Below are 23,725 nucleotides of genomic sequence, written 5' to 3'. Positions count from 1 at the left end.
GTTTCGGTGCAATCGAAGTAAATGTTTTTTCTTTTTCTTTTATAGATTAGGTACTAGTCATTTCATATGTCATTAAGAGATATCTAGCAAGAGCACAAGAGCAGGAGTATACAACTAAAAATATTGACCTGTATTTACACAGATGGTTTAATGAAAATAATGGAAAATGTAGAAATAAAAAAATAAAACGTAGTTTTAAAAGCACTAATTATAAGAACAAGCTTCTTATTAAAACTTATAGCTATTTGGCAGTGACATAGAACAAGTTACTCTCTCTATTTATCTGTTCAAGTTCAGCTAAGTTTATATTAGAGGTGTAAACATCAATGATAAATATTTGCATATGCATGCTATTTTTGGTGAATGTAAAAATCATTGAAAAAGCCTTGACATAGAAAATATTATTTTCAGTGAGGAAAAACTTTAAATTGTGAAATCTGAATTTCCCTAAAGGAAGAGCATAGGTATGTATAAATGGAGAAAAGAAAAAATCAAGACTTCGTTTATTGAAATTAATACATGCGACTGCAACAAAAACAATTTACTTCGAAGTGGTGAGCTTGTAGACAAGTGCTTCTCCTGCGAGGTAATTGTTATGACGCATCAAGTCGCGTCTTCCTGAAACTGCAATGATTTGAAAGCTTTAACACGAAAACTAACCCAACCACACGTTGCAACTCATTAGTCCTAAGCATAAGAAACGGATCTTACGTCCATAAGAGTTTTAGTTAGTTTTGTCAATTCAAAAATCTCTGGGAAACGTTATCAGGTAATTAACATATGATTTAACATTTAGTTAACTTCCAGGGGTTGCCATATATATTATTTACAAAGTTTCTATAGATTCCTAGCTATTCTTATGTAAGACTTCTCATATTAAACAATTTTGGTATTATTTAGGCATTGAAAAAAAATCTTCAATATAAAATATAATGAGTGGTATTTCTACTAAACCAATAGTTAATGAAGTGTAAAAAACCTATAGTTTCAGCCTGAAAAGGTTATACGGCTTTATTAAACTGATCGATTTGGCTAGTAATGGAACCTTAGCAGGGAATTCTACATTTCAATATACAAATTCGGATTTTTTCGAAGTTTTTTCCATGATTCCTCTGGATTTAGGAACTGATAGAACCATACTTGTAATTCATAACCGAGTGTTGATTTGAATGCCATTGTAGCAAAATATAGAAAACGTAAATATATTTAGCTCTAAAACTTTGCCGCCATAGCATACAAATAATATTCATAAACAGATGTTCATATGCATTCATATGCTATCTGTTATATGGTATATTTCTATGTAGAACATATTTATGTATGTGTTACGTACAAGTATATATGTTCTATGTAGCATTGCGTATAAATGGCAGGGTTTTGTGATTCCACAGCGTTGAATGCCTAACTTACAATTCAGTTTGCAATAAAGCATAAATTTCGCATTTCGTCGTTTGCATTCCTTTGAAAGTACTTTATATACCGTATTGCCCGAGGCATCAATATACCTACTACATGTATGTGTAGTATATACAATATATATGTATGTATGTATAAATAAACAAGGCCGAACATATACACGTTTATTAAATTTTCACATACATATGTTATTGAAAGGCAACTTATTTATGCTTGCGCATTCCGGTGGCCATAAAAGTTAAATTTTTTAGGATTTACTCTCTAATTCTCTAATACTATGTAAGTATGTGTATGATATGGTATATATATTTTGGGTTTGAGGCAAGGATTCTGAAAGTGGCTAGTGCTGAAGCCTTTAAAAATGGTAAAAAGTGAAAGAGATCATATTTGGACCCATTGGAAAAGGATGATAAGATAAAAAAAATGTGGAAAACGGTTGGCCTCAAGGGCCATCCTTGCAACTTCCCGCTAATTTCATACGCTAACGTTCAAATTTCGCTTTTTTCACTGCTTTTGAGCTCTTCGAAATTTTTCGTTTTCAATATTTCGCAAGTAAATCAACCGATTTCGACCCGGTTTGCGGCAAACGATGTGTTTTTTCAAGGTTTAGAACTGATTAGTTTTTGGTGTCGATCGGTCAAGTCGTTTGGAAGAAATTTTTCAAAATTTTTATTTTTGAGATTTCTCAAAATCTACTGGTCCGATTGGGTCCAAACTCACACGAAATTCAAGTGCAATGAAACCCTTTGGAATGCCGTTTAGTTTAAAAGCCGTTTAAAAGTTATAAGAGGGTCACATACATCCACACACACACACATACATCCACACATACATACAGACATACGGACATCATCGTAGAAATGTTCGGGGAAGCTTCCTCGACCCTCAAAACGTCGAGATCTGTTGAGAACTCGATTTTTGCAAAATGAGGTGAAACCAATATCTTCCCGATTTTTAGAAAATTTTCAATTTTCTTAGCGGGAAGTTAAAAATTCAAAGGAAAAATTATTTACCGGCGGTTTTCGATCGGGAATAGAAAAGGTAGAGTTGATTTGGTGGTTGATTTTTTAAGGGTTAAAATCCACCTCGATTTCGGGCAAAACTTTTTTTATTTCATCTACTTGTAAATTCGTAAAAGAGCTGTAAAAGAAACATCTTTGACTTAAGTAGTATTGACATAAGGGCTGATATATTGTAATTTTAATTGATTTATTAATATATATACAGTACAAACTGCTGTTCTTATATTTAAGGAGCACTGTAATGTAGAATCGTGCATGTTGAGTGCAGGTATTTACATAGCAGGTAAATATGGTAAATAAATAATTTTATAAAATCTGTCTGCACCATGTCCTTGGGTAAGTGAGTGCCATTTGCTTTTACGTTCAACCACAAAGCTCTAACATCGTTAGCTTTAATGGATAAATATTAGAGCACCTTTTTTCAAATTCCTCAGAAATTTATGATTTAAAACAGCTCACAAACTAAAATTGAAAACATATTACCTTTTTCGTGTTGTTTTGAATACGCGGGGTCTGCTGCAGGGGCTAAGATTCAAGATTGCTTTACTTATTTGTTTTATACCAGGTCAATGACCTTAAAAAAGTCATCTTATTTATTCAAAAAATTAAACGTGCAAATAATGTACCCCAGATGGGACTCGAACCCACAATCCCCGGCTTAGGAGGCCGGTGCCTTATCCATTGGGCCACTGGGGCAACATATAATTATGTAACAACTGATTACACAAGCGGGTAATACATATGTATATATGTCATTAAGAGATATCTAGCAAGAGCACAATAGCAGGAGTATACAACTAAAAATATTGACCTGTATTTACACAGATGGTTTAAAGAAAATAATGGAACATGTATTTTCAGGTACTAAAACGTAGTTTTAAAAGCACAATGCGTGCTGCATACGAACTGAATTCGGGTTAACTTATTACATTCTGAGGCCACAACACAAAATGACTAGATGTGATAATATATAATCAAATGTAATAATGAGCAAGTAAGTAAGGGCTAAGTTCGAGTGTAACCGAACATTTCATACTCTAGTAACTTACAAGGATCAAAGCCTGCTAAATACCTTTTGGTGTTAGCAACATTAAAAAATATAGCGAAAGGGTTTAACTTCATTGTTCGCCGAAATCGTGATGTATTACTAACAAATTTGTTATTAACTTTTTTTTTTTTTAAGGTCATAGACGCACTTAGTTTTATTACTATATTTTACATCCTTTCAGCGAAAATTTTACTAAAATCATTGGGGGCAGAGAAATGGAAGGGCTGATCTGATCATATGAGCACTAAGACAAGTCATACACAAATATACACTCTTACTAGAAAAACAGGCTTTCTCAATTTATTTAAAATAACTAGTATTTTGGCCAACTGAAAGTTAGAAAATATTTATATCAGGTATATGGGGGCTAAGGGAAGTATTGGTCCAATTCAACCCATTTTTAACAAAAGGGTATATTATTATCAAAGAAACCTTATCCCGAAGTTCAATAATATATCTCGCTGATTGACCGATATTTTCGGCAAAAAGTCAGTCATACGTACTGGGGTTCATATATTTTGCGTCTGGGTTCTTGAAAAGGTACAATTTTTGAGCGTAAGATAAAATACCTAGAGAGCACTATTTGTGCAAAGCTTTATCCGCATACATTGATTGGTTCTTAATTTGTACACTAGAAGGTAAAAGAATGAGATGGAATTTAAAATTGTGTTATATGGGAAGTATACGCGATTTTTGTCTGATTTCGCCTGTATTGTAGGAATGTCAGGATAATATTACCTACCGAATTTGACTGAAATCGGTTTTCGACGGATGGGGTTTTGTGCGCGTGGCATTGGTGCGATTAAGCCCATTTACGAACCCGCAGTCACTTTTTTTATTACGGAACATGTGTACCAAGCTTTTTAAGATGTCTCAGTTTTTACTCAAGTTATCGCTTGCACAGACAGACAGTAACTCGGATTTCAACTCGTCTCGTCATGCCGATCATTTATATATAATTCGGTATGTATCTATATTACTTTTAGGTGATACAAGCAACCTTTAGGTGAACAAAACTATTATACTCTGTAGCAACATGTTGCAAGAGTATAAAAAGAAATACTTTAAGAATGTTGAGTTCTGAACTGTTAATTTAAAACAAAAATTTTATTTCTTTTGGTGCAAAATTTTTAGCCTAATCATACGTATGTTGAAAATAAGAAGCTCAAAGCTGAAAATATTATTATTTAAGCTCGCTCAAGGATCTTCTTTACCAACACTGTGGCACTATACATCACTTAACGAGTTCTCTGTGTCAAATTGACGGACATGACAGAATTACTTCCCGCTTAAAAGCAATAGTTGAATGAATATGACTACAAACGATGTGAACATCACTCAGCCAGTCTAATGAAGTCCAAAAAGTATCTTCGTCCTTTATTCTGATGATATTTGCACAAAGCTAAATTTATTTTTATATGTCAATGATTTTGGGTGGTATACTCACAAATACAAATATATATATATATATATATGTGATCATAATTTATATATATTAAATGTATGGAGCACAATCATTTATTATTTTGTTGCACAACGATATTTCCAAGGCATGAATATGCCACTTTTCGGAAACCCCGTAAGCGCCTTTACATTTTCTTTATTTCTACATATCAATATATTATGAAGTTATAAATAAATATGTACTATGCATGTAAATATTATGTATATTTATTTCCAGTATTTGTACCCAAAGTCTAAAACCTCGACAGTGTCATAACCCTATTCATCAAATATTTATTTGTGATACAAAAAGAATTCGTATCAAAAACATCGTATGTATATCGCACTTTAAATTCTTATATAAATTGAGAACTGTCTTTTCAGAATAGGCTGTTTATGGTACATTTTTATTTATATTTGTATGGATATTTTTACCCATAAAAATATAGCTTTGTTCATTTCATAACATTTACAAATTAATTATCTTTAATGCGTCTTTGGCAGTTTCAAAACGCGATCTTAACTTTTACATATTTTATTTCTTATAACTTATTTACTTAGCCTCTCGGCTTAAATTGCATTTTTTATTATGTTGCATCTGCAGCCACCCAAAAACGCCAAAGTTTAGCTGTGAAGCGTAACATTTACGGTTAGAGCTTTCATTAAAAATGGGGAATGCAATAACCAACAAACAAGAAACAGTTTGGAGAAGAATGGTACAATTTAAATGAACTAAAGTGGTATCAAAAATTAACAATTGATAATCAAAACTGCAGCCCTGAAAAACAGAACACTGGAATGGAATTTATATGTGATTGTCGGACACTTGATATTAGACAAATTAGGATTTAAGTTAATTTTTATTTTATTATTTAATTTTTGTTGTGATGAATAAACTTTTCTTTCTTTATTTCTTTCTTCTTTACAATATTATGTATATTGCAAAGATATAGGGGATATTTACAAGACTAAAAGAATATTTATAATAAAATAAAAATCTAAGCCCCTTTACTAAAAAGTACACAAAAAGTGGTACTATTATTAATTTTTCGTGTCACAAGAAGATATTTTGTAATGTACTGTAGAATTATGTAGCTCTAAATACAAAGTTCTATTTTCGTCAAAATGTGTAGTTAGAACAATGTTATGACACAATTACTAAACAGAAACAGAACTTCTCAGCAGGTCTGTAAATATTTCCTTTATAACATTTTCTCATTTTTTGAAAAATAAGTTAAGATGTATATATCCCCTTTGAAAAGGCGCCCTCAATTTGTGGAGCATGAAATTGTAGTCCGGTCAATCTAGCATTCAAAGGCGGAAAAATAAGGTTTCCACGATTTCGAGCGAAACGGTTGGTAATTTTTTCCGAAGAGCTAACGTTTCTGAGATATAATGATCATTATATCATGCATACCACTTAAGAGGTAGTGGACTTAGCGCGGTTTTTTGCAGCTTGTTAAATATTTGTGTACCTTTCTGTCAATATGAGCAAAAAGTTGTGCATCTTAACCAAATGTCCGAGGTTTGACGTTGCGCTAAAGACACAACATAAGGAATACTCAGGTAAGGTTCGAACATATTGAAACTATCAACTGAAGATATTTTTTGTAACTATTGTTTAGCATGCGATTCTTAGTCGTTCAGCACATCGCTCCGATTAATCGGCAAAAGACATTCCAGAAAAGGTTATATTTGCGGATTTTGATTGGCGAACATTATTGGAAGTACCCCTCAAGAAATCATGTTAGGTTTTAACAATTTTTGGCAAATTCTTCCAACATGTTCAAGCTATTCTACATTTTTCACCAATAACGTCGATATTATTGTTCAACCTAAAGTATCGCCGCAAAGATAGTGATGTGCTAACTTTTCGATACCGTATGTACATGTGATGTACGTTAGTCTGTTTGCTTTATAATATTTCTGAGTGTCGTCGATTTCTTTTTAACGAGGATTCTCCTAAAGCCTGAGGGCAGAAAAGAGTAATTAATTCGAGGCCCTTTTCATGTAATTTTACTTCAATTGCTCCCCGTGGGACCTGCGACATGGCGATGAGGCTCCTACCTTGCATTGAGCTTTCGGAAACAGCAATTTTCGTGAGAGATATGTCTTTAGAGGGTCAGCTATCGTTCAGCACCATTTTACTGTGATGCAAAATTAATTATCTTTTATCATTGTAAAAATAACTTTTTCATTCAATTTACTTGTAGATTGTTTTTACATTTATCAAGCTCATAAATACCTTCATCTTTTTATGAGCCCTTGTTTCTCACTCTTACGGATAATAAAAAATAATTTCTTGTTATCCTTTCATTTATTACTTTGACACTACCACATTTTGTTTCCCGCCTTGCTTTGCGAGATAACCTGCGTACCTTCGTCAAATTCACTTAATCACACATACTCAGCTCAAATGGACCCTTATAACAGTATTGTGGATACCATTTAACGAAAATGTAGTAAATACGTTTGTTCACCTGACACTCAACGCGCCTGAGTTGCTACACTTCGATGCGAGCATGGGGTCGCGGAAGCTTCGTACATATGCTTATATGTATATACTTGTATGTTATATTTATAGATACTGATACATCCATATGAGCGTGTGTATGTGGAGATAGCGGAGATATGAGAAGGCAAAATTATTGACGAGCTGCCTGCAGAGGAAGTTCTTCGTGCAGAAATGTTTTTTGTTGAGGGTGTTCGCACAGCATAGCATAGCTTTGCCGAAACAGCAGCGCTTCACATTTCATTATGTTATTTATTTTCATTATGGTAATGAGTAGTAATATTATCCTTCAGTTTAATTAGATTAATTTACACTTCTCCGCATGCCGGCAAGAACAAAGTTTTCCGCATCGCTTTATATATTTTGCGACATTCTATTAAAACTCAATTAACACCCGATCCTTAGGTGCATAATTCATGGGCAATAAAGTGCAGTGATATTGCATGAAATTTGCATTACACTTCCGACACAAAGTGTGCGCCTAAAGCGCTTGCCTGTACCCAGCCGCTTTCATGCTGCATTAAACTTTAATGACACTCAATTCGATTCAAGTGTACACTCATACGCCTCGTTGCACCCGGGCCAATCTGTCTACTGATGCTGAGTTGCCTAAATTGGCTTTGCTTATTGCTTTCACTCGCCGCAGCGTGCTCATTTTGCGTTCTTCATTATGCATTCTCGAAATGTGCCTTTTCGTTTGGGCTCCTGTCTGCTCCCCACTCGCCCCTCCTCGGTGGGTGGGTTAATAGACAATTCATGTTGCAGTTTGGAAGCGATGCGTTCTGAAGGAACAGAGACGTGAGTGGCAATAAGTGAAAAGCTAGAATATTCATGTCGGCAGTTGAGTTTCGTGCTGCTGACGGCTGGTGACTGCTGCTGGTGGCACAGCAATTGGCGCTGACCCATTCAGTTTAGCTAAATGGAATAAATAAAATGAGGAATATGTGGGTACAGCAATGAATCAGCGTAGGGAAGCTGGAGTCTAGGTGGCTGAGTGGGCGATGGGAATTTGTGTAGCCGTCTGACTTTTGTGTCATTAATTTAGCGAAACAAGAGTTCGACAGCGGGCGGCTTGCGGCTAACTATTTGGCATAAGCTTTACTTTATCACTTTCGGAATGTAGCTTTATTTTTATTGCTGCTGGTGCTCATTGTATTGCTTTTTAATTAATTGTTTGCGAAATTGTTTTCATTGAAGGCATTCAGGGCACGTTGTCATCCGTCGCAGCGCATTTACTGGATGGAATGGATATTGGAAACGAAATTGTTGATGAGGTCATTCGAAAAATAATGAATACTATTTATTAATTTATGACATTGTGATTATTGGTTTATGCATTCAAATGGCTTCTGCCTGCAGCACTCCGGTTTCTATCGGTTTCGGCTTTAAGAAACTTAAAGCTTAAACACTGGAACATGTTTGTGAGAAAAGAATAAAGGTGAAAGAAAGTTTGTTTTTAAAAACTATTGAGTAGTTGATCGACTATAGAGAACTTATGTCACGTAATTACATTCAATCAAGATCGCAATACAGAGTCACTATAGCACATTTTGAACTCATATTAACATTTTTTCGATTGTTTGGCGTAATAGTCGGACGCTTTAGAACAAAAACCGGCAGCAGGTTACCATATGTTGTTAAATAAAAACTGAAATATTCAGGAATATTTTCACTTAAAAACAATGAGCACTATCTGTTTAAATAATTGATGTTGTGAAATGAAATTTTGCAGTTTCTTTATAAAGTGAACGGACTTAAAATAGATCCCTCTATGAGATACATCTGAGCCGCAATTGTGAAATGCATTAGTAATTACAATAAGCTAACAATTGAGACGACGATTTTGAAACCCAAAAAGAAGAAGTCTTTGCTAACGAATCACCATTTTTTATTGCGTCTCAAGCTCGCTTATAAGTACAAGAATTTCAATGCAGATAGTTATATTATTAGCAGGTGAAACAAAAATTAATAAAACAAGTGAGGGCAAAGTTCGAGTGCAACCGATCATTTCATAATCTTGCAACTTGCCAGGGCCAGAACCAGGGAAATACCATCAGGTGCAAAACGTCAATCAGAGTATCGGAGTTCAAGCAATTTTATTATTATATGACTCATTCACTGACCGACATATTCGACATAAGGTTTGTTAGAATAACGAAAATCATTGTATATAGTATTTGGGAGTTTGGGTTATTCGTGGATAATTTTCACATATATATCTTACACATTTACCTATATGTATGGTATAAAGCTAACGAGAAGTTTGAAAATCTTGCATTAGGTATATGGGGATTTTATCTATCTATCTACTACATATTAAGTATTAACTGAAAAAGATGCTCTCTGATATGATATATCTTAAAGGCACTATTCGTGCAAAGTTCCATTCCAATAAATTCATTGAATGATTTGATTTGTGTTACTGGAAAAATTAAAGAATCAGTTGCAATTTAGAATTGCGTTATGTGGAAAGTAGGCATTGCTGTTATCCGATTTCGCCCATTTTCGCACTGTGACATAGAAGCATAATACTAACTACCGAATTTGGTTGAAGTTCGCCGAATAGGTCCCGGAATATGGGTTTACACCTAAACGTGGGCGGTGCCACATCAATCGACCAAACGTACAATTTTGGGTGTTAAATGTTATATCTCTGGTGCATTTTTTTATAGATTTATCGCACGTTTATTAATTTTTAACAAAACCGTTTCATAGGTTTTCGATAAATGGTGTTTCGTCGGAGGGGCAATGGTGGATTCCGCCCATCTGGAATACCAACTCTCCTTGGGTGCCAAGAAACATGTGTACTAAGTTTTAATAAGATATCTCAATTTTACTCAAGTTACAGCTTGCACGGACGGACAGACAGTCACTCGGATTTCATCCTGATCATTTACATATGTGGTATATTGGTTTATTAATACACATTTAAACAACGTGATAGCCAAAATCCAACTGACATGCGTAGCTTAGAATTTAATATCTTATATGCGTATTTAGATAACGGTGATCAGCATCAGGTGATGATGCTCTTAATGTGTAATGCATTATTATGATAGCTTAATTAATGGATGTAAGAGAGTAGCAGTAGTGTAACTCTTAGGATAACAATGTAAAGTAGAATGTAGGATAACTTAACCCTTAGTTGTACTAATATAAATGAACTTAATATTAACCTGTGAATGCATGAATTAAATAAGTTTAAATATATGTTTAATGTGGGTGTCGCCACATATATACATATTTAACTCCATATCTATCTATATTAGTTTTAGGAGATATGAACAACCAGTGGCTTCAACCGTAATTAGAGATTCTCAAGTTTCCACCTCAATCTCTATATTTCCCGATCTATGTGGCATGTATGTTAGGTAGGAAGGTAGGTAGGTAAGTAGGTGGGAGTGCAACATCCCTGGGATTTGGGATTAATTAGCGCAACTTTGATGCACTAATGGATGACTTTTATGTTCAAGGATCGTTTTATCGTTGCGTTCAAACCATTAGGTGTTCTCAATGGAGTTGAACTTCCAACGATCTTAAAGCTTTCCTGCAATTGTTGACGACTCTAGAATTAATTATTAACAAAGCTATCAATGACGTCTAGCTATCTTCGTACATGTTTGATTTCTGCATTCTCTCATAGTTATTTAATAGCGATTCACGGGCCTCCTCAGTGTTTAGTGGACGAATAAAGAGAGAGTGTGTATAGTATACCCGTCACCCCTACTCCGCAGTCCATTTGTACCTTCATTTACGTCCACAGGATTTTTTTTAACCTGGAAGTAACTATTGAAACCCACCCTTGGGAGGATATAGTCTGATTTGTTCAAATTTGTTATGAGTTGGTTCATAATATCGCTATGTACATAACTCTTTCGGTTCAAGAAAAACACGTTTAAGTTTTTACGTGCTGAGACTGGCCTAAGCTTTTAAATTAGTTTTCGGGTTTTCGTATTCATCGTATATACTGATCTACATACCATATGAGTAAGAGGACATCCATTTTGCGCTACCAACATTATTTATGTCAAAAGTAAATCTTTAAATAAATCTTAAAGTATTTTCAGTTCTATTTTCTTTACAGAGCATCGAAATGATGAAAAAAGCACTTTTATTTTCATATTTAGATTATCATTTAAAATTTGTAAAAACATACTTACATACATAATGAACATTTATTTTTCTGACAAGTAAGCTTTATTAGATATTTTATTGGGATACAATCACACGCTCATTGTACAGCCGATAGCTATTGATAGAGCAGCAGGTGTAATAGCGGGTGATTGAAAACCATTGAATCGTGCATTTGATTTGTGTACTTTACCATATATAAATATCAATGGCTGTTTGTATGTTTACGTTTTGTCGACAATATTTGATTGTTATTGAGTTCAAAACCAGGAAGACATGCGGCAGAAAGGCTTCTAAAGGCTAATCCAATAATGCTGCTCGCTTATGAAAAGTATTTGTATTGTATTGAGGGATATTCTGAGCCGTTTGCTAATTTTTGCAGTTGTACAATATAAAGAAGAAGGCCTACTTAAATATTATTCGTGTAAATATTGGCGGTTTTTTAAATAGGTACTGTCATATAATATTTCTACAGTCAGCTTATATACATATATCAAAAAGTTATATACATATATCAAAATGTTAAGGATAATGTAACGATTTGCTTTCCGGTGTATATCTCGCCTGAGATAATTATGTACTTTGAGCGGTCTGGTACTGCAGATGAACAAATCGGACCATTGAATGTTAATCCAACAATATCAAATGGTTTAACTAAAGTCCAAATTATGCTACGGAACTTTAATTTGGTGAAAGGTATCACAGTAGGGAGACATCTGTAGTGTTTAACATTTTTGGAAAAGCAGCTGAGACACCACTGTAATTGATTTCATGTACATCTTTTTAAGCTTAATCATGTTTGGCAGTGATTTGAATAACGAGGAAATCAGCTAATAACCACATCCCGCACCTAGTATTTTTTGGAATTACCGAAAGTATAACAACTATCGGAATAACATTTTCGACACTCCATCAATTTTCTCAAAATTCAGTTAAAGCCACCGATAAGGCATTACTATAATTACGTTATAAATTGGGGCTTCAAACACGCGCACCTACACACCCGTAGGACACCATTTTGAGTTCCATCCGCGTATTTTACTTTACAATAACTCAATCATTAAAACTGAAATAGCACTTCTCATATTTTGGAACTTTGATCCAAAAATATACTGTACACGGGTTACAAGGATATCTGCGCTTCAGGTTGACCATATGCCATATATGGTGATGGACACTTCATTGTTTGACGGAATCGTGAATGGATTACAATCAAACAATCCAATTTGGTATTTTATTAACTTATTTTGAAGGTCATAGACTGACTTAGTTTTATTACAATATTTTACTACCCGTCAGCAAAAATTATATTAAAATCCTCCTCAAATGAGAAATATGTGATATAAACTCAACCGAAGAGGATAAATTTAATATATTGAGTTGATGTGAAAAACGTAAACCAAAGGATCAGAACTCATTATATAAGGGATATTAATATAATTTGATAATTCTACGAAACCGTGTCCACTCAATTTCATTAAAATATCATACATTTTGACCAATCTAAACGGTTTAAGGTCAGGTGGAAAGTCGGAAATCATAATATAGAATATTATTGGGGCAGAGAAATGGAAAGGTTGACTGCTTAATTATATGGGGGCTAACATTTTAGGCAAAAAGATACACAGTTATTAGCAACATACGCTCTCCCGATTTCATTAAAATAACTCCCACATTGGAAGACATAAGGGGTATAAAGTCAACTGTAAGTTCGAAAATCTTTTTACCATTTTCCCTGAATTCTAAAAATATATCTCATATCGACATTTTCCATAAAAGTTCGATTTTGAAGATTTTTAAACCCGAGATGGTATACGGGCATAATAATGACGTTAGTTGTGCAAAGTTTTAACACAATACATTAATTATTGCTTTGTTTGTGTACTGGAAAGTAAAGAATCAGATGGAATTTAAAATTGTGTTCTGTGGGAAGTGGACGTGTTTGAAGTTCAGGGTTTTATATATACAAGTATTAATGATCAGGATGACGAGGCGAATTAAAATCCGGATGTCTGTCTGTCCATGCGTCTTTCCCCCTGCGGGTAGGGGTAAGAATTTACCCACGGTAAGGCATGCCTGTCGTAAATGGCGACTAAAAGCCAAATGCACTACGACTGTTAATTTATTTTGCCCAGAATTATCAGCATAGTAAATGATGTCAGAAATAGTGCTATAATACTCAGCTTAAACTGATATTATAGACTTTAAATGAGATTCCAAATAAAAAGACATTTGAAGTTCAAGCGACAAATATCACCAGTCATTGAGTAAGGCGGAGCTCAACTGGCAGTAGCTTCGGCTACACAGTCTTACCGAAGAGCAGAATGCCCTTGGACTTCGGTTCAATCTGCTCATTGGGTTCGGCCCTTTGAGAAGTATCGTGGTGGCTGTGGTTCAAACCTAAGAAGACCCTGGAAGAACTGAATTTTCAGTTCAAAAAAAGAAGTTGCACAAGCAACTGGGTTCCGTACCCGAAAACGGAAGAGGTTTTAGGTCGGCTCCGAATCCTACCAAGATGGTCAGTGTGCCCCTACACACTGGCCACTGGTAACCAAATCAATACTTGCAAATGGCTTGTATTATTTGGGGCGCTTATCAATGCATTGTTTTGATACGTTGTGCTTTGGAGCACCATGAGGTAAGGCCGTCACCGGCAGGTACTCACGTAAAACACACCGAACGTTGTCCATGCGTCTGTCGGTGCAAGCGATAACTTGAGTAAAAATTGAGGTATCGTAATGAAACTTTGTTGTGTTTGTTGGAAAAAGGTAAGGACAAATTCGTAGATGGCCGTAATCGGACCACTGCCACGCTCTCAAAACGCCATGAAACGAACCTTATAAAGTGCCATAACTAAGCACTTAATTAAGATATAGAACTGTAATTCGGAACAGTGGATCGCATTAGCTATTGGCACTGTGGGCTAAACATTTCGAAAAATGGGAGTGGCCCCGCCCTTTAAGAGGCCTTCCATACCTATCTCCTAAATCACTAAAGCTATTATGACCAAATTCCCTCAGAAAAAATCCCTTAAGCACCACTAGCGACACTGTAAAAATGGAAGAAATCACAAAATAACGTCGCCCACTCCCCATATAACGGTACTGTAAAATTTGTATCCGACTTTGTACAGAGGGCTTTATAGGAGCCGGGGTCAAAATTAGACGATGGATTGACTGATTTCAATCAAATTGCATTATCCTGACATGGTTATGTTGTAGTGTGAAAATGGACGATATCAGATTACCACCACGCCTACTTCTCATATAAACAAATTTTTAAATCTATCTGATTCATTCACTTGCCAGTATTAAAATTAAGCACCAGTAAATGTATCGGGATAAAACTTTGCACTAATACTTACTTTGGATTATCCAAATCGAACCGAAACTGTTCACGTCCCGAATATATGGTTCTAGTCTCTATTTCGAACTTTTTACCGAAAATATCAGTCAATCTGTGAGATATTTATCAAATATAATCTTTATCTGATATTAAAATGCCCGTGTGCCAAAAATATGTTGAATCGGATCAATAATTCCCTTAGTCCCCATATACCTAATAGAAAAATTTGAGAACTTACGGCCAACTTTATATCGCAAATATCGGTCAATATGAGAGTTATTTTAAAGAAATTAAAAGAGCGTGTGTTTCTTATAAAAATGTATCTTTGTGCATACAACTAATATCAGGATTTTAAAGCATCCATGACTTTATCCCAGATATATTGGTGATGGTAAGTGAGGTACCTTAATGAAACTGATAATAATAAGTGGTAATGGCAAAAATGAATAAAAGCGGTTCAATACTATCCCTATCTTTCATATACCAATTATAAGATTTTCAAACTTACGATTGGCTTTATACCGTATATATATCGACCAATACGTGAGACATCTTAACAAAATTAATTGAAGGGATAATATTGGACATACTATTGTTTAATGCCGAAAATATGTGAATTGGTCTACGAATTAGCCAAACCCACATATACCATATATGTATAATGATTTTCGTTATTCTAACAAATCCTATGCTGAATATTTTGTCGTCGTTTAGATCTTACCTACTTTATACAAAAGTGTAAACTTGAAAACGACTTATACAAGGTACGTTCCAAAGTAAACAGTAAAAAAGTTGAAAATGTAAACTCTAGTGGCACCATCTTTATGTCGACTAGTGCGTTAGAATCTGTTATCTTTTATCGACTTACTGTAAAAATTTCTTGACATTTCATCTATTGGAAGTAAAGTTATTGCGTTTTAAGTGTCAGTATGTTTTTGTCAAATGAGCTTCGAACCATCATTAAAGAGCCAACATTAAATTTTGTTTTGAAATTGGTAAAACTTGTACCGAAACGTTTTAATTGATCAAACAAGTTTATGGCGATGATTGCCTATCCCATAGCAGAGTGCACGAGTGGTTTCAACGTTTCAAAGTGGTCGTGAGGACATAAATGAGAAATGAGCCGAAACCCAAAAAATCGAGCCTGGAGAAGTCAAAAGTGAAGACAATGCTGATTTGTTTTTATGATTCCAAGGGTATTGTCCACAAAGAACTTGATCCACCCGAATATCGCGAAGATGAAAGTTGGCGTTTATTGCACGATAATGCGCCGTCAGCCAGATGGCGACTATTTTGAATAAAATTAATTGATTTTGCCGATAAAACCATTTGATCTGTCGTTTTTTTAAAAGTCCTGTTTACTTTGGAATGCACCTTGTACAATCATCACCATAAATTTTGTTTATCAATTAGTATGTCTCAACAATATTTTTATAACCAGGTCAACAGAAATTTTTATATTTCCTCTTTTTAAATTTTAAATTGCACTTTTATTCTTTAATTGAAATGGCTGTAACTTTAACAACTGTCAACCGATTTACATGAAGTTGGATGCGTTTTAATGCTGCTGCTATAGATGTTGTACGATAACGCTCGGTTTTTGCCACACACCTTGTATAAACCGATTTAAAAATAATATCAAATTATTTAGATTAAGCTATGAAATTTTAAATTTACCATATTTTAAACCTACCTACAAGCAAATTACGTGCGTACAATAATATCATACAACTTTCAATGACTTAAAAATCACACAGACCATACAAAAGTATAAATATAAAATATTATAATCTACGCTTAGACGATACATTACTTTCGTGAAACCATTTTTTACTCACCTACAACTGCCCACATAAGTATACTTCAGCAATGCATTAAAGTACTTCAATTTGTTAATCGATAAATATATTGTGCCCGCTTTTGGTTGCTTTAAATTTAGCACTAATACTATGTGATTATATGTACGGTACTACTTAAACCAGAAATTAAGTGATTGCAAACGGTAATTTAAGTTATTAGTAAGCCACACAAACTTTTACTAAAACTACTGTATTTGTATATACGTATATTTAACCACTAGTATTTTACGCCATTAACAATAACTATACTGGTAGGCTACACTATGACTAAATTTATATGGGTAAGTTATACTGCTAAAAATTTATATTCATTCGTGGGTGCACACAACTCTCATCATTTAACCATTCCCGCTGGAGAGCATAAAATTCACATTAAAAATTTTTCAGGTCCACATAAAAACTCAACGGCATGTTAGGCGCGAGGATGAGAAGCACGAAATTCACGAGTCGAGGTTGTAAACATCCAAAGCTTACATTGTTACATGTGACTGAGTATAAATTATGCATAACGGCAACACGTCACGCGCATAAACACACGGTCGGTAATAAACAAGCCACCTTAGCATAAGCATAGGCGCCAAAGCACAGTTAAGAGTACAAAGCGCAAATCCACAAATATACTCACAGCTTCTGACCCTGTGTTCGAATTTGATGCTTTGGCATTGACACTGACCTCAACCCGCCACATGTAATCATTACATTGGTGTTTTGTATTATTTCCTCGACCACATTATCATAAACAATATATTTTTGGTAATTTTCTAAAATGTTTAATTAACAACGTTGAACACATTTCAAAGCAAAACATAATTTTTGCACACATCTTCGGTAAATAACTGCACAAGCATATTTACTGTTATATGCATATACATGCACATACATATATATTTATTAAAGGGATACACTTAACTTCATATACAAGTATGCACATTTCTACTTTTATATGTACTTATTTATATTATATATATAAAACACTTTGATGTATTATTATAAGCGCGCTTAGTATTTAATCAAGCAAAATCCTTTGTTTTGTCACTGTAGCTGGCCAGCAGAGAACCGTTTTGATTTCTGGCCAACTCCAAACTGAGTCGGGTGCATTGAGATCCCTGCGTTTTATACGAGTATGTTGTTAGTTTTCACGCGCCGCCATTGATGCCGTTGAAACCTTAACGCTGCTGCTGCGGATACTGGCGTTGGTTGTTGCTGCCGCATACACGTTGTTGCTTGTACAATGGTAAGTACAATGTTTGTTTAGTTTTTGGTTTTATTTTTATTTGTTGTTTCGCAAAGCCATGCGCCTGATAAAGCTTTTTACAACAAATCTTTGTTTTCAACTTATGTCATATGCAGCACCACGACGATAGTAAGCTTGTCGGAGCTTTTTAGGAGTTGCCAACGCTTGAAAAATCGCAATTAGACTAGTGAATAATGAAAATGTTTCAAAATAATTACTATTAATAGTTAATCACTTTCTTAAATAAAACGTTTTCACTATAAAAATATATGTATATATAGAAACGAACTTTTCGATTCCAACCGATTTGAAAGAAGCCAATAGACAGTATTCTTGATTAATCCATAAAGAAACCAAAAAACTCAGCACTTAACTGAACCCATCCGATATTATTTTCATGTGTGCATAAACACTTTGATAAACCACTAAACTAAAATTCCAGACTAAAACTCAGAAGTTTTTGTAGGATTTATTATTACAAATTAAGTGATATTAGGAACATCACAGATTTATTACCAATATTGTTTTGATAAAAAAAATTTGAACATACCTTACAAAAAATGTTCAAAGAAATCTAAAATTACACATTGTTTAAATACAAGGTATGTTCAAAAAATAAAGGGAATTTTAAAATTACAATTTCTCGAGTTTGGAGTGTCCAATTGTCAAAATCTATGTTATTATGTTGATATACATATCCCAAAAATCGAGTTTGAGAGCTGTTTCGACGATTGGAATATGTGCGTAATCGCATTGGGACTATTTTGAAGGCGACAACAATAATATAGACAAATGAATAAATATAATTTTTTGAACACACCTCGTAGTGAGAAGGAGAAGGTCTGTTGGTCATCCAAAAACAAAACATCGTTGATTCTCAGCTACCTAAATAAAAAAGATCAATTTTTAAGCTTTTCGTTTTTTTTTTGTAAATACAGTACTAAATAGCTGTCATTTTTAAACTTTTCAAAAATTTCAAAATGTTTATGTCTAGACTAAAATACCTCCCTTATTGTATATTACAGTTTTTTGTATAAGTATTTTACTTTAAATATTTTATATTTTATTAGTATGAAGGGGAAGTCTTTGGAGTTCGAGGTTTAAGAAATATAGCAGGCGATTTTGACGACAGTGTCATAATTTTTTCACTCTTCATAAAAGTTCAGTTTAGTTGCATAACAAACAAAAAAAAAACATTTTGGTTAAAAAAAGACTTATTTGAATCAGTATAACACAAGAGCTCTAAGCTTTTTAGCACAACGCACACAACGAAATGTTGTACGTGAAAATCCTGGTACTAAAGTAAAAACGAAAGCATTTTCGAGAGCATAGCGCCATACATTTAAGTTGTTTTGGCAGTTAATAGAAATATTTTTGGCGCGAATCCGTGTGACATGCCTTGAACGGTATGCAGCAGGATAAACTCGTAAAAGTTTCACACAACACAAGCATACATATGTACGAGTACATGTATACCATATACTCATTATCACCTCACGAGCGACTTTGGGTATGTAGTTCAAGTATATTCACACACATGTATATACGTTGTTTGCTCGCGTGAATGTTGCTTGCAAACTTTTACGCATGCACTTATTTATAGATGTGTATATGCCTGTGTGTTGTTCGTTTACCACATATTCAGTCATACATGTCCGTATAAGTATGTACATACATACATATGTATATGTAAGTTACACTCGTGTTCATGAAGGAGGGAAGACACGTGAAAAGCAAACACTTTAAATGCTTGATTTCGCGAGAAAAAAGCTTAATGTCAGCTTACGTAATTCACTGAAAGCGACAATTATTAGTACTGGGGGTTACATGAATATTTGATAGGTATATTTAAATTATTTAAAGAGTATAGACTAGGATAAATACATGCAAACTTAGAACTCTAATTCGCTTGAAATACAATATTTAATAGTATAACTGTACGCAAGTATACAAATTTTACGATGACTGTAAGCAGTTGGGCTGATAATGATCTCGCCATTAATCCGAGGAACACGGAACTGGTTTATTTACTAGGAAATACAAAAAAATGTGTAGGCATCTACCATTGTTGGGAGGAACGTATCTCCGGCCTGCAGATAGAGTGAAACATGTTGGTCTCATGACAAGAAGTAGTTCTTTGGCTCTATGAGATCATATTCAAGCCTATAGCATTTTATAGAAGTTTTGTATAGTGGAAGAATTCGAGGAAGGTATGGGAGGGAAGCAGTTGCTGGAGAAGAGAGGCGGTGAACTTTTTTATGGATCAAAGCTTACGGGAAGGGTTGGGGGAGGAATATACTGTCGAGAACTATCTATCAATTCCCAGTTCAGGCATCCGTTGATCATTACAGCGACTTCCAAGCGGAGGTGGCTCTTCCAGAATGGTGACTTTCACTCCAATAGGATGTCGCCGATATTAGCCTTGAGCTCGCTGATTACATTAGTTTTGGTGCTTATACGTAGCAGAATCGCAGAAGACTGCAAGTTTTATGAGCTTGCTTGCTTCTTATGGTCCAGTACTAGTCAGACACTAACAACTGTACGATTGTAAGGTCACTCAACAGTTATAGGAGTTCTAACTGGACAATGCCCAATCGGGATCCATGCGATAAGATTGATAATTTCACCGGATGTCAGTTGCATAAGCTGTCTAGAAGATAAGATATAATCATCACAACACTTTCTTTTCGAATATCCTGCCTTTGCCAGATCAAGACTAAAATACCTCGGATCTCACACTTTTACACACAAACCCCACGTGAAAGTATCTAAGCAGTTTTGTGAAAGGTTCAAGGCGTTTTTTCGAGAGTAAATATCAAAATACAGGAGATTTTATCTGGCTTCATAAAGAACTGTACTGTGTGTAACAGAACAATCTAAGTGTGAGCCAGCTTTAAGGTTCACGAATCATGGAATTCTTTATACACTTGTCTCATGTGTTGTCGAACAAGAAAAGCGTTTATAGCGTCTTTTTGTAAAGGAGGTACCATTAACTAGGTAATTAAAAACACTGGACTTTACTATAGCTTCTGTGTAGCGGAAGTTAACTTTTTTTTCTTGTTTTCAAATACATGTTTAAAAAACTGTCAAGAAATTACCCTTTACAAAGCAGCAGAAAAATATTAGCATCGCTGCCTATAATTACGTCTACTCACTCAGTTTCTTGGGGACAAAAGGAGGTACTCGAAATTTCAGAAATAGATATATTATTTATAAGGTCTCCGTCGCTTTCTTCTGTGGGTTACAAACTTCGTGGCAAACTTTTGCAAGAAAGCGCAAAGTAAAAATGGTTTTGAACAGACTGTAACTTGTTAGAATGCATTTGGTAACTAGGCTTCTATACCACCGAGCCATATTTCAATGTAGACCTAATCAAAGTTGTAAAAATAGTTTTAGTAACGTACGGATCTCTAAATTCTTTAGATCAGCGTTTAACAAAACTAAGAACACCTTTTACTTTCAAAACCATAGTATCAATATGAAGACTAAAATTGAGCTTAGGGCCATTAACTACCAAATAGTCTATAGTTTTTTATTACACAAAGAGAAGGGTGCACATATCTACGGGAAAAGCACATCGTCGTACATTTTTTTTACAAGTACATATATCTGTTATCAGTTTATCAGTGGAAATATATGATTTAAAAACTTTATGTTGTCTGCATATAATAAAATAGAGTCGAGAGATTTACCCTATCGCTTTACTAAAATCAGTGTATGTAGTTATATTCTAACATAGGCATGCTTATGTGCCCTAAAGCTCAATGATAGCTGATTCACAAATTCAAGTAAATTTGTTAGAGTAGATTTTCGTTTACGAAATCCATGCTGAGAAAAAGACATTAAACGGAGAAATCGAAAAAGTTATACGACCTAATTTCACTTCTATGCAAAGGGATTATGACTGTTTCCATATTGAAGGAAATATACATTGTTTAGAAGTGGAATTACATATCCTAAGCACAGGTGTGTAGATATGTATATTGGCATTATTTTCCAAGAAGTATAAAGGTATTTGATATATATTTGAAAGATGGTTTTAACTTATTTAAATGAATTATGCTGATATGAAAAGTTTTGAGGATTATTAGTACAGTAGTAATTTGACTTGAAGACTTCTACAAACATATTAGAAAGCATGTGATTGTCACATGACATGATAGATTTATATTTGGGTTTGGACGTAAATTCGGAAATCCTGCGTTTGGAGTTAACGAAACCATAAAACAATTTCGAATTACGTAAATGATTATTTTTTACCTTATTTATAATTTTATATTTTCTAAAAGTAGAAGACCATTATCAATATTGTATGAGAAACTAGAAAATTAAAAAATTAAAAAAATACATATGTTTCTGACACATAACAATTTAATCAGCAATTCGGGGTTTCCATTATCGATAGTTTTTGCCATCGCAAAATTATTAGACCTTTATAGCAACTTTTTTTCGAGGTGTAGAACTTTAAGTTGACATTACTGTTCAAGAAGCAAACAGCTGTCAAGCTATTTATTTTCAGTTTGTTTTGGCAATTCATCATGAATTGACTCACGCCTGAACAACGCTTGCAAATAGTGCAATTTTATTTCGAAAATAATGGTTCTGTGCGGAATACGTATCGCGCACTACGTTCATTTTATCGTATGATGCAATGAAGCGCACTTCCGATTAAAGGGCTACGTCAACAAAAAAAAAACACTGAATTGAACAACCATGATGTCCAGGAGCTGTGGTTCCAACAAGAGAGAGCAACATGTCACACAGCTCGTGCCACGTTTGATGACCGCCTAATTTCCCGTTTGGGACCTGTGAATTTGCCTCCAAGATCTTGTGATTTAACACCGCTACACTACTTTCTGTGGGATTATGTAAAGTCATTGGTCTATGCGCATAAGCCGCAAACGCTTAACCGCTTGGACTACATCCGAGCCAGCCGTGGCGGTCATATGCCAGAAATCATATTTAATATGTAATGCCACAAGATTATCTTTCGGAGAAATAAAATTCATGTCAATCGAATAATCCATCGTTGTTTTATTGCAGTTTAAAGTTCTATACCTCTAAAAAAACACCCTTTATATATAAGTAATATGCGTGTTCAGAAATTGAAGAGAGTAACGAGCTACTTGAAAGTTGTTCACCCTTTTATGCTTAATTCTGATAACTACAGAACCTGTACACTTTGTGGAGCTAAAAACAAGTCAACAGGTGAATTATAAATATTCACGCCAACAACGTAGATCCACATGTACATAACATTTGTAGAAATAAGAACCTTTACACACACTCATAGCGCAAGTGTAGACGCGAATATTTCTGCAAAACGCAGAATCACACTTTCATTATCATTTCTTTACGCTTATTGTTATCGCATTTTAGTGGCTATGTATTCTTGTTGTTGTTGTTGTGCTGATAACAAAGGCACAGGCAAATATAGATACGATTATTTGTATGTATGTAGTATTGTGTGTGTATGTAGGCAAATATTTAACAGATATTATGACATATGAAGTGTTCTCACATATGTGTATGTTGTTGTTGTTTCTGTTGAATTTTATACCAATTAATTTCCCTGCTGTAGTTGCGCTATTATTATCTTTTTCTTTACTGTTTATGAAATTATTGATAAAACTCTCATTGAATTTTTGTTTGTTTAAATTTTTTGTTCTTTTTATTGCCTATTTTCATGCATCTATTGGGCTGTAGTTGCCTACG

General features: G+C 34.3%; 1 protein-coding gene and 1 non-coding gene across 3 annotated transcripts in view; both read right to left on the bottom strand.

The window, feature by feature from the left end:
* The window catches only part of LOC106619923 (otoferlin), a 126,794-nt gene extending 108,746 nt beyond the window's left edge, over positions 1-18,048 (bottom strand). For both annotated transcript variants that reach the window (XR_004978422.2, XM_036371803.2), the window contains exon 1: positions 16,756-18,048. The gene's annotated coding sequence lies outside the window, so the exon portion shown is untranslated. The remainder of the gene's footprint in view (positions 1-16,755) is intronic.
* On the bottom strand, positions 3,062-3,134 carry TRNAR-CCU (transfer RNA arginine (anticodon CCU)). Its single transcript has one exon. It is a non-coding gene; the product is annotated as a tRNA-Arg (tRNA).
* Positions 18,049-23,725: the final 5,677 nt, after the last annotated feature.

The sequence above is a fragment of the Bactrocera oleae genome, chromosome 5 (genome assembly GCF_042242935.1).
Source record: "Bactrocera oleae isolate idBacOlea1 chromosome 5, idBacOlea1, whole genome shotgun sequence".
In the NCBI taxonomy this organism is placed as follows: domain Eukaryota; kingdom Metazoa; phylum Arthropoda; class Insecta; order Diptera; family Tephritidae; genus Bactrocera; species Bactrocera oleae.
The sequence above is the reverse complement of the archived record's forward strand: the minus strand, read 5'-3'. Positions and strand labels throughout refer to the sequence as shown.